Raw genomic sequence first — 13,329 nt, 5'->3', positions numbered from 1 at the left:
TTATCTTTCTTCAGTCAATAATCCAGACAAGAAACTAGCACTCATTTCACTCTGATCTTTCCTCATTCTGGCCTCCCCTACACCTTCCCGATTTCCGTGTTTCTGTCAGGTGAAACGACATGTTCAAATACAAGAATAAAACAACAGTAGATATTGATTGAAACTCGACACCATTCATGCCAGCCAGGCCAGGCTGCCATGTAACTTCAAAGCACATTCCGACAGCTGGCTGGCAAACCACATGGCAGAGGAATTTGCGCGCGCGTGTAGATTGCTGGACTGGAGGAGGGAGGGCCTGGGAACAGCCCCTTGGTGATTAGTCTGTGAGTTATCAATAGCAGACCTTTTGAACAATTGAAAACGTCATGATACTATTTTGTCTTCCTTTCGGACTGAAAGAAAAACATCAAAAAGACGAGTTGAGTGTCACAAATTTTTACATAGCCATGCAAAAAGATTACTACACTCATGTCATGGCAAGAAATGAATCAATATTCCAAGACAAATACAAAGCAGCCTCGGGTACCTATAGACGGTGACATCGAGACGCCATGCATTCAACCATGCACGTTGTTGGGGAGCAACATGTTGGAGTTGGCAGGGAGAGGTGATCCTTGAGTTTGTGAGAACTTCCCGATACTCAGTGACAACACGATTGTGACAATCTCAAAACAAAGCTGATCCTTGTGGTCTCACGCCCAGCAAATCTGCGTGCTACTTCTCAATTCGAAGGAACTTTATCTCTGATCTGTTGAGTTGTTTTTGCTGATTCTTAGGAACTTTTCATGCCTGAAGTTCAAATGGATGGTTGCCAAAAATTTCATGATTCACAAAGCTTAAGAATTTACTGAAACATTGCCTACTATATTCATATGAAATGTCAAACTTAGAGGGTACAAATCAATGTGGACGATCATCCACATCTCATATTTCAAATGCAATTAGACAATATTTCAGTAATTTATTTTAGACTGTTGATGCTGCAGTAAAGACATCAGAAATTTCATATGAACTTGAAAGTGTTAGGATGAAGACAAAAAAAAATCTCGGCAGAAAACAAATACAAGTCTTTTTTTATTGTCACTGGTAGTCACAATTGTGTTTTACAGATTGATAAATCAATAGGTATTATAGTATTGTATTACACATAGTTACAATCTCATAAAGAATGTGACATTCAAACACCTAAATTAAGCTCATCAAATATCGCAGGTGAGTGAGCTTAAACGAAAGAAATATAAAATCATTACATTTGTAATCCTGGGTCTTCGCCCTGGGGCTTCGACTTGAGCTATCTTTAATTACCGGTAAACATTCTTTCCCTGTTCATCTCCAACACCCCAGACAGTTCATGACCTCCAAGAATGCGCCAATACGCGCGGTTTCTTCTGTTGAATGGTCTCTCTCTCTCCACCCCTCCCCATTCCCCAGTCTGGCACCTTGGCATCGTGGGATTTTTCTTGTTTTTCTGCGTGAAGTTGGTGTTCACATCATGCATTGTGCTCTATACACACGACACATGTGGAGCAGGCAGGCATAGCAAGTCACCACTCGACTCACCTGCTGGCAGCTTACCGCGAGCAGAAAACAGCAGTTTCTTCTGTTGCCGCTACTTTCACTGCCAAAATACTAGCTTTATCATCACACATTATTCGGCGAGACACACATTGTATTTTGGAATATAAATGGACTTTCAGTTGGTGTTGGATTGAGTAAGTGTTCGACAGTTATTGAAACTCAAGTCTCCGCAGTCTGTGAATATCGTGGACATGTAATAATGATTAATTTACAGCTTCTGTTGGATTCATTTTTACTTTTATGTGTTTTATTTTGTTGAAAAGTGATTTTCCGTGATTTTCCGTGTGGATTACTTTTTCCGTTTCAAATGGCCGTTTCCGCGTTTTCCGTCCGTTTTCCGCGATCGCGGAAAATCACTGTCCCTACGTATAGGCATGTACGCAATGCAAAGTGATTATTGGGTGAAAAATACAGGACATATTTTCAAACCCTTTTGGCCCGTGCATCATAAAGATTAGAGCCGAATAATAATTCATGAAATCATCGCAATCCCGTTGAAGTTTGAGGAAACGATAGGCGCAAAAGAATCATGATTTTTGGCCGTGTCGTGTATCTTTTAAGACCGCATTTAAGAAATGTGAAGAGTTTATCGGGGAAAAATAAAGGACACATTTTAAACCTCTTTTGGCGCGTGTATCATAAAAGATTGCATCCGAAGTCATACATGAAATCATCGCAATCCCGCTGATATTTGAGGTAGAAATAGACGCAAAAAGGATCGTGAATTCGGCCGTGTCGTATACCTTTCAAGAACGCATGTACGGAATGCGAAGAGATTATGGGGAGAAAAATAAAGAACGCATTTTCAACCATTCTAGCTGGTGCGTGCATCACAAAAGATTACATCTGAAGTAATTCATGAAATTGCCACAATTCGGCTGATATTTAATGTAGAAATAGGCGATAAAAGGATCGTGAATTCAGCCGTGTCGTATATACACATGTACGAAATGCGAAGAGATTATTGGGAGAAAAATACAGGACACATTTTCAACCCCTTTTGGCCCGTGCATCATAAAGATTACAGCCGAATAATAATTCATGAAATCATCGCAATCCCGTTGAAGTTTGAGGAAACAATAGGCGCAAAAAGAATCATGATTTTTGGCCGTGTCGTATATCTTTTAAGCACGCATTTACGAAATGCGAAGAGTTTATCCGGGAAAAATAAAGGTCACATTTTCAACCCATTTTGGTGCGTTATCATAAAAGATTACAGCCGAAGTTATTCATAAAATCATCGCAATCCCGCTGATATTTTAGGTAGAAATAGGCGCAAAAAGGATCGTGAATTCGGCCGTGTCGTATACCTTTCAAGAACGCATGTACGGAATGCGAAGAGATTATGGGGAGAAAAATAAAGAACGCATTTTCAACCATTCTCGCCGGTGCGTGCATCACAAAAAGTTACATCCGAAGTAATTCATGAAATCGCCACAATTCCGCTGATATTTGAGGTAGAAATAGGCGCAAAAACGATCATGAATTCGGCCATGTGGTGCATCTTTTTAAGAACGTACTTACGAAATTCGAAGAGTTTATCGGGAAAAATAAAGGACACATTTTCAACCTCTTTTGGCGCTTGCATCATAAAAGATTACAGCCGAAGTAATGAAATCGTCACAATCCCGCTGATATTTGAGGTAGAAATAGGCGCAAAAAGTATCATGAATTCGGCCATGTGGTGCATCTTTTTTTAAGAACGCACTTACGAAATTCGAAGAGTTTATCGGGAAAAATAAAGGACACATTTTCAACCTCTTTTGGCGCTTGCATCTGAAAATATTACAGCCGAAGTAATTTATGAAATCGTCACAATCCCGCTAATATTTGAGGTGGAAATGGGCGCAAAAAGGATTGCGAATTCGGCCCTGCATGTCGTGTACCTTTCAAGAACGTATGCACAATGCGAATAGATTATCGGGAGAAAAATAAAGAACCCCTTGTAGCGCGTGCATCAGAAAATATCACAGCTAAAATAATTCATTAAATCGTCGCAATCCAACTGACCACCAAGAGCAGGTTACGCAGCAAGTTCGTGCGCCGATGTTTAGAAAAAGTCACAAACGCATTTGATACAATCTGATTTTGTTCATTATCATTTTACACTGTAATTCACAAACAAATATTCTATCTTTTCCTATCTTTTTTTTTCTATTTCTTGTGCAATAAATAATGCAAGTTAAAAAAAAGAATATTAATCTGTAAAATGTACATGGGTAAGGGGGCACGTCCATAAAAAACAAGAAAATAAGTTTGCAAGTCATTTAATGTTTTTTTAGGTTGTCGTTGTTGACCGGTAAATTTTCTGTTCGGACCGGTAAAAAATGGTAAAACGGGGCATTTACCGGTCCGACAGAGACAGGTTGGACCGGCAGAAAAAATGGGTTAGTGTGCAGCCCTGCATATGAGTAGGTCTGTTGTACCACAAAACATCCTACCATATAAAATTTTCACAATAAAGCCTAAAATATTAGGAGATTTAAGTATTTTTCTCAATAAACCGTAACTGTATACGGTTTAGTCTGGAAACATTTTTATTATAACAATTGTTCACATTTTGTATATTTAACAATACTAAACGTCGATTTTACTGATTCAAATTTTTACAGTGGTTGTTTCTATCCCCAACTCACATTTTAGAACTATCTTAAAGCACTAATGCTGGGTTTTTGTTTCATCTGCAAAAGGTAAATTATGCCTTTAATGAAAACAAGATACACTGTAATTTCTGCAGCAAAATTCCTCAGAAACTTGATGGGTTAATGAAGAAGGTTTTGCATTATGGCATTCCATGGTCATGTGTAGAGAATAGAGAGGCTGCCTTGCATATATTGCAACATACACCTGTAGGGGAAAATAATATTATGTGTACAAGTGTATATCTGTATCATGACTAGCTGTCTCCTATGTCTCTCCTCAGGATAGTTGGTAGATATTGCATCTTATTGCATCTTAATTACTTCAATCATGATCTCAGTTTCAAGTTAACAATTAAACTGGAATGATAGTGGAGACCCAAAGGAAATGAAACCAAAGTTAGAATGTGTAGTACAGTAATAGCACTCTCATAAGGGATAACCATGCTGAGGATTGTAGTTTAGGAGCTCATGCCAAATACCGACCCATGCGAGCATTGAATGATTCCTGGCCAATGAATACCTTTAATGTTTTAACTCCAGTTCACTGTCCACTTCCCTTCATGATGAAAAATCAAATTGTTATGGGAATGCACACCCTGCCCGAAATTGGTTGATGACACGCTACACAGTCCAATCTTCCCTCTTATCATCAAGTAGCACTTGTTGATAAAGACTTATTTCATCTTTATATGAGTCTTATCATTGATGATAAGCAATGTGTATTAGTGGTAGTTCTCATTGATAAGGTATCACATATGTACATCATACACACACAGTACATGTTTAGATTTGTTATAATGTTTGATTTTTAGTCAGGTCATGGGTTCAAATCCCAATGATATTCATCCCTTTGTGTGTCTTGATTCAGCCCAATTGCAAGGGTTATAGTATTTTGCTACAATAGAGGTTTCTTTTGTTTGCATGGGGAAAATACAGTGTCATTCTTCTAATGGGTTGATTTGGCTTATATAACAATTCAGAAATAATGCTGTTTCTTTGATATTAAATGATCAATCCCCTTTAATACTCCCTGAAGACCGTGAGAATTAGTCCTTTGACTTGTACGTATACACACTTCCAATGTAGCAGCGAGACAAGGTGTAGAGGGCTGAGAGGTAATAAGAAACACATTTGCCTTCTGAGTGTGATGAATTGCATCCTGATAACATTCATTCCATCAATCAAGCAGCTCAGCACAGCAGCTCTATCAACTTGATCGCACATTTTGAGTGCATTCACACTTACACTAAGTATGAAAGGGTGCTTTACCCAATTTTCTTATACAGGTTTTATACAGAAGAGATATGTGTAATGTTCATGTGCTAGAAGGAGACATTCTCAGAGCAAGAGTACTGTACTGGTATGAATGTGCATTTTCCCCAAAGAACATGACTAGTCAATGTTTTATATTTGTACTTCAGGATTTTCGTTATACACGTTGTAGTGCTTGTCAGTGAGTGATGTTATTCATTTTGCATCACTTTGTGTTGTGTCATGAAGATTAAACATTGAGGAAAAAAACAAAATGCTGAGGAGGAGACTTGACTACAAAGTTTACCAGGTAGATATCTCAATAGCCGTGCACTGTATGTCTCATTTTAACATTAGCAACAATGCCTGTTTGAAATAATTTTTTTCAAAGTACCTTTGTAAAGTATGAAAATGTGAAATGTTGCTAGTTGTATAGAACGGCAGCAATGCCTGTTGGAAATGATCTTTTCAAAGGACCTTTGTAAAGTACGGAAATGTGAAATGTTGCTAGTTCTATAGAATGTACATGTAGTCACATAGTACTTTTAGATATCAAACACATCAGACACATAAACATAATTTTCAGCGGAAATATGGAGGACAAAGTTAATGTTCAAAATCCTTGACATTTCACAACATCACCAATTTGGAGCAAAATGCAGTCTAAACTAGACTAAAATTAAGTATAAAACACACATTGTAGGTATCCAGAGTCAGCGGGGACAAACTAGAGAAGAAGCTATGGTGTTTTATGGTATCATGGCAATAGAATACCTTACATTTTTCGTAAAGGGGAATTCCAGTGAAGTTGAAAGTTAGTCTGAATAGGAGTAAAATTTTCTTAGCACAGTGATGGAAAATTGATCAGAATTGGCTAAAAGATAAAGAAGTTTTGAAATTTCAAAGTTTTGTTGCATTGTCAAGCAGTTCCTGAACAGTCAATATGAATATATGCAAATAATGAGGTGATGATGCCTTCCCCTCACAACTGACCATATGATTTGTTCATAAGATTTTGAAATTTCCAGTTTTTCACTCAAATGCAATTATGCTTGAGTCTCCTGATATATCTGACTGACCATTATTTTGGAGTTATTCAGCCACTAATAACATTTAATATGTTTTACATTTTCATAACAGAAAACATGAATTTTCATCATTTTTTTTTTCTTGACATGATCAATGGAAAATTGCAAGGTGATGATATCAGCTCATTTGCTGCTTATTCATATTGATTTATACAAGAACTGTTCTACAGGAATTAGCAAAACTTGACAATTTCATAACTTCCTTAATTTTCATCCAGTTTTGATCAAATTTTCACTGTCGCACTTGTAAGATTTCACTCTTTCTTATCAGACTAACCTTTATTAATGAACTGGCCCAGAATTCCCCTTTAACCAACTAATGCATTAAGCATGTGCATTGCAGTCAAGGTGCTATGATGAAAAGGAAATTAAGCAGTTCTGTGACTTTTAATTTTTATGCTAAAGACTGATAATACATGTTATCATGGGCCAACCCAAGCCTACAACAGACATCAGGACTGCAGGCAGGTCATATTTTGACAGGGATTAAGAGTGTTTAGTGTAGTCCTGATAAAATCTTAATTTGAAATGACCTGGTTTCTGCTCCAAGAGATTTTGGACAGAGCCCCAGAATCACTGATCTTATCATGTAAGCTGTATATGATTACTTCATTTAGTCTAAAATCATTTCTATCAAGTCTTGTCAAAAAGTACAGTTATAGGGCATAACAAACAGTTTGCTGTTCAGCAAGCAGATTTTAACAAGTATGAAAAACCTACAATGTACTGTGGATATTGGATTTCAGCACCTACAGTGTAAGAGGCAAAATGTTGAAATGGTGAATGACAAATGATGTTTATCTTGCTGTATAGGGCTAAACTACATTCATGCATAAGAATAGTAGCACTGTATTTTTAGCTCACCTGAGCCAAAGGCTCAGGTGAGCTATTGCGATCGCCCTTCGTCCGGCGTCCGTCGTGCGTCGTCCGTCGTGCGTCGTCCGTCGTGCGTAAACTTTTTACATTTTCATCTTCTTCTTAAAAACCCCAAGACCGATTTTCATTAAACTTGGCAGGTAGCATCCCTAGGGGGTTAGGAACTCAATTTGTTAAAATGGGCACCATGCCCCATCCAGGGGGCCCCCAGGGGGGCCCAAACCCCCCAAAATTAAGGAATCTGTAAAAATCTTCTTCTCTAGAACCAGAAGTGATAGAGCTAAGTTAATACAATGAATTAGTACATTGATGACTGTAGTTTCAAGTTTGTTCATGGCAGAATCAGGGCTGCCCCCCTTGGGACCCAGGGGAGGGGGTGGTGAGGGGTCCTAATGGGGCGTAAATTGTACATTTTCATCTTCTTCTTGAGAACCCCATGACCAATTTTTACCAAACTTGGCAGGTAGCATCCCTAGGGGGTTAGGATCTCAATTTGTTAAAATGGGCACCATGCTCCACCAAACCCCCCAAAATGAAGGAATCTTTAAAAATCTTCTCTAGAATCAGAAGTTATAGAGCTAAGATAATACTATGAGTGAGTACATTAATGACTGTAGTTTCAAGTTTGTTCATAGCAGATCCAGGGGTGCCCCTCTTGGGGGCGGGGGGGGGGGGGGGGGGGGGTGGGTGGGAAGGTCCAAATGGGGGCCTGAATTGTACATTTTCATCTTCTACCTGAAAACCTAATGATGGATTTTTGTCTAACTTGGCAGGTAGCATCCCTAGGGGGTCAGGATCTCAATTTATCAAAATGGGCACCATGCCCCACCCAGAGGGCCCTAGGGGGCCCCAATCCCCCCAAATTAAGGAATCTTGAAAAATTTGGGCCCTTATTGTACATTTTTGTCTTCTACTTGAGAATGCCTGGTCAAATTTTAGTAGAGCTGTGAATAATTTAGATTAGTGACTGCATGAAAGGTGAACTTGCGATACTCAGGTGAGTGCTCCAGATGGCATCTTCCTGGCACCATTGTCTCCTTGGTATACAAACTTTTTAGAGTAGTTTTAATAGTCAAAGTGTGAGTTAAGTGATTAATATTCAATTTATGCAAAATTTGATTTGTTTGCTTAATTCACATAACAATAAAATCACAAATAATGTCCATGTACAGTGTATTTTACTCGGCAACTTATCTTACGGAATGCAGCTGTTTGACACATATGAGCATAACTCATTTGATGTCCAAAAGCAGTGAAATATAGAATGCCTTCACTTATGATGTCATAGCAGTACATTCCACTAGCCTCTTCATCAAGATGTGAATACTTTATTCAACATTGAGTAAGAGTGGGAGAGGAAAAAACATCCTCTTTATGAATATTACATTTGTTTTATTAGCAATTAAATAAAACATTAAGGTGATGGAAAGATGAATGGATTTAGGTCATTAGATTATATAATACTACATGTATTTCATGGGACTTCAACCCCATTTGCCACTTGTAAAAATCATCTGAACTTTAAAAGCTCCTCCCACCTTACCTACATACTGTACACTGTTTTATTTTTTTTTTTATTATTCTGTACATGTATGTTTTAATCAATCCATGCGGTTGTTTTTTTCCCTCTAATTGAAGCATGTAAAGCCCTGCACTGTCTGAGAGAATTTGCTTTCACATAAAAATCAGTATGTTTATGGCCTTGAAATGTGAACGTGGGCAACCCTCCATCTGATCAGAGGAGACGGGAGGATAGAGATGGACATGATAGATGTTTGATGTCACTATCCAGAGTGTGCATCAGCTCCTCCGAAGGGGTGCCCCTTCCGAGACCTGCCAAATTGAGTGTTGAGTAATGGCTGTGAGGTGGCTTGCTGGAGTTTTTGGTCCACGGAGAGAAAGAGGGAGACTTGGCAGAGAAAGACAGAGGCATTAGACTTGTTATCCCCTTAAAACAAACCCCATTTAGCTGCTCAGATGTACATAGTGATTGATACCTCTCTTAAAGGGACAGTGTACTTGTGGATTAGAGGATATGCTTCAAGAATTGAATTATTTTATTGGGATTTGTCAGACTGAAGTATAAAGGTCAATACGTAAAGAGCAAATTTTCCAAAGTTAGTATTTTTTTTTTTTTTTTTTGCGTAGTCGAAAATACTACAGGCACTGTGAATATGGGGGGGGGGGGGGGGGGGGAGAAACAAGTTTTTGTGACTTTCTGATGCCGAGATCAGACAGGTTTTTCATATTGTATCTTGTAAACAGTGAAACTTGATTTCTGGGCTTGAATGATTTATGTGCTTTTTTTTTTTTCTTTGCTATCAAAGTGTTTCCATATGTATTGAACAACCTTTAGCCCATCATTAAATCGCAGTACATGTACTGTATATAGGGCTGCTGCTCCTAAATTTTAAAACACACAAATATTTTACTTCTGATCCCGAAATGAATGTGATGAGCATGTGTACATTTCTCTGTCCATTGCTGCACTCCACAATCATGAATTTAACCACTTGCGATATCAATGTTGCGAAATACGGATACACAAAAAACTTCGACTTTTTTTCATATGTGACGTACTCATGTAGTATATGATGGAGCTAGTCTTCAAAAGTGGCTTCAGATTTCTTACTGGACAGTTCATCACTGCAGGGTCAATGTAGCAAGCTGAAACCAGCCTAGCCTCTCCCTTGATGAAATATGATTGTATCAATCTCTGCGTCACATTCATTAACACAAAATTTGCTTTCAGATGCAAGTAAAACTTCATTTGTAGTAGATTTCATGTATACAGACACAAGTTGTACAGTCTAAAAGCTTGTTTATCATACATGTATTGACATTCAAGTGTGTGCCAGATTGTGGTATGAAGGTCCATATTTTCAACTTTGTCCAGTAGGCCTATTTGGAAATCTCAATTTCTTACCTCTTTTAGTTGGGACAGATGTCATACTCTCCGGTTGTCCATAGTGAGTGGTGGTGACTGCAGATGTAAATTTACAGTATTGATACACTGTGCTGTTGCATCTGACATGGTGATATAACTTTTCCAGTGGAAATATTTATCAAATCATTGTAGGTGCAGTCAGGGACACCAAGTACTTTATGAATTAGTCATTTTTTCATTTTAGTTTGATGGATAGCTGCAAACTCTCACATGTATCTTTGACTACCTGCAAGAAAAGAGTCTGCTGCCTTCAATAGTGTGAGGCATAGAAGGGTAATTTCATGCTCATGTATCTCAGATCTAGTGCCTGCTTTATACATGGTACAATGCCTGCACAGAGGTACGTCATCCCTCCCACTACTCTCATACCTCCTTGCCACTACCCTGTTGTGATGCATTGTATTGAAAGCAAAACCAATAAATCCTTGTGAACATCTGCTCAAACATTTATTTATGTGCAGCTTTTTCATTGGAACCATATATTTTTTTTTCCTCTCCCCGCATGCAAAAGTGGGAAATGATGAAAAAGTGAAATGGCCGACATCCTAGCCGAGTATGAGCGATAGCCATGCACCAGTGAGCATTTGCTGGGTAGACGCAGGACAAAGATGAGAGTAAATATTTATTAGATGTCAGAAACGTGAGCCGCCTCCCAAAAAGTGCATCGCCATCCCTTTGTTTGTGGCATCCTCCTGTGTTTGAATTTATGTCCACCGTGAAAAGGCAGCACATCTTGTGTGTCAGGAAAGGAGTTGGAGTAGACTGTGCTGTTAGTGAATGAAGATAAAACTCATAAGTTTGAAAATCCACAGAGTTGGCATTTTTTTTTTTTTTTTTTTACTCAACGAGAATGAAGTTTGCTCCATTTGAAAAGTAAAGTTACAGATGTTTAACATTGATGTGTATGGATGTGCCCATCATTAATCTAGTTGAAAAGCAATATAATATGGCATTCACTCCCATAGCTTAAATACAGATTTGTATTCCTATATGTTTGGAAAAAAAAAATCAATCATTATGATTGAAGCAAAAGCTTTCATGTACATGTAGTTCTCTCACATATACTTGAGCAGCTTTGTATTGATCTAGGATATAATGGCAATGGGCATAGATAGAACTATTGAATGAAAGTAAATCAGTATCTCTCATCTTTTTCCCTTTACCAAACTGGACATAAAGAATTTTCCTTACATTTTATATCAAACAGTGCAGATCTATGCAAGTTTGATAACATTGCCCAGCACAGCTTGATTTCTTTCAGAAAGAGATTCTTTGCTGTGCAAATGGCAGAAAATGACTGCAAAGCAAACCTGATTTGTTGTTCTTTAATAGGGTATGGTATAAGGTGAAAACGATAAGGTTAAGTTTGTGGAAAGCTGCTGTCTAATTTGCATGCAATCTCTTTCTACAAGTATGTATGTTGTACAATGTATGCCCTGATGAGAAAGCAAATTCATTTTGGCATTGCCTTAGTCAACAGGGCAAAAAGAGATCAGTAGCTTTTATCCTGGGTACACAATATAGACAAAATCACCAAAGGGTATACTTTGTTTTGGAATGTCTATGACTGCCTGATCTCCAGGAGCCCATAACGACCAAAAAAAAAAAAAAAGATTCCTCTTAGGAACTTCAGTTGTTGCTTAGATATTTCCTGTCACACAGGCTTTCAAAAAAACAAAAAACCCAAACAAAACTGAATGTGTTCTGTAGTCGGGTTATCTTGCAGTATGTGATGTTATCTTCTTGCTTCCTTTTATTTTCATAAATATAAGTTGTGCTCTTGTGAAATTGATATGCGCTGTACCACGATCTTCTGGATCGTGGTAGTATGATTTTTCTGTTTTGTTTACTGAGGTTTACTTGGAACAATCTGCCAATTTGTTTTCTGTAGACAGTATCATGCAGCTTTGGCATTAGCTCACTCAGGAATGGGGGGGGGGGGGGGAGGGATGGTTACTGCAGCTGATACACAGTGCAATTAATGTTAAACCCCATCTGGAGCAACTCGAAATGGCTTTGAGTCATCTGAGGACTATATTAATAGCACCAGAATCAATTTTGTTGGCGGGCCAAGGCAGCGCACACACCCAGGGGTAGCTTGGCTACAATCCACAAGAGGATTGCGGAAAAGCGGCATTGCTGGTGTCTTGTTTTTGTTATCACTGATAGCAATATTACTCTCTGCCCCCATCCATTTGCCTATATATCATCTGTATTCTAAGTTCATTATGTATTCGTATACTGTTCATCTACATTGAACCTGCATTTGCAAGGTAATATGAATTAGTGTATGTTTGTCAGAATGCTGTTTAGGAAAGTACATATATCACAATTGTAGCCATTTGTGTTCTTGTTCGACTTTGCAACCATATTTTGCTGTACAAACTACATCCTGGTTAAACTCAAAGCCATATTTCATTTGTTAACAATGGCTGGTCATACCAAATGTAGGTAGAAACATTGCTACTATGCTCATGAGAAATACATACATTGAAATTGCACTCCAAATTGTAAATATTTTCAGGAGAAACAAAATCTTCAAACAGTGGTGCCTTTCGGAAGTTCTGGAAGTTCTGGAAATCTGGAAGTTCTGTTTCTTATTAGCATTCTGACTTTTCTTCAAAGTGACTCCATATCCTTATCCTTTTTTTTATGACATTTTGGTTATGTTCTGCCTTTCAAATATGTGTTGGTATAAAGAAGAATTTGACTTTTATTGAAGAAAATTAAACGGTAACCAGTGTAGGATTACAAAATAACATTGTTGGCAGAGGACATGATACACTTTTTGTCAAATATTGGATCCCATGGTTAAAGAATCCCACAAACCTACATATTTATGCAGTGTTGTATACACTTGTACATTTCTTGTAAACTTTGAATCTGTTGCTACAAATGTATATGGAAATTTCCCCTGATTTCATGCATTTGAACCCTGTTGTTCATG

General features: G+C 38.0%; 1 protein-coding gene across 1 annotated transcript in view; it reads left to right on the top strand.

Annotated features, from left to right (window-relative positions):
- Positions 1-13,329, top strand: part of LOC140241201 (uncharacterized) — a 141,403-nt gene that overhangs the window by 13,936 nt on the left and 114,138 nt on the right.

This window comes from Diadema setosum, chromosome 2 (assembly GCF_964275005.1).
Source record: "Diadema setosum chromosome 2, eeDiaSeto1, whole genome shotgun sequence".
Classification (NCBI taxonomy): Eukaryota; Metazoa; Echinodermata; class Echinoidea; order Diadematoida; family Diadematidae; genus Diadema; species Diadema setosum.
Note: the sequence above shows the minus strand (reverse complement) of the source record. Positions and strands in the feature narration are given on the sequence as shown.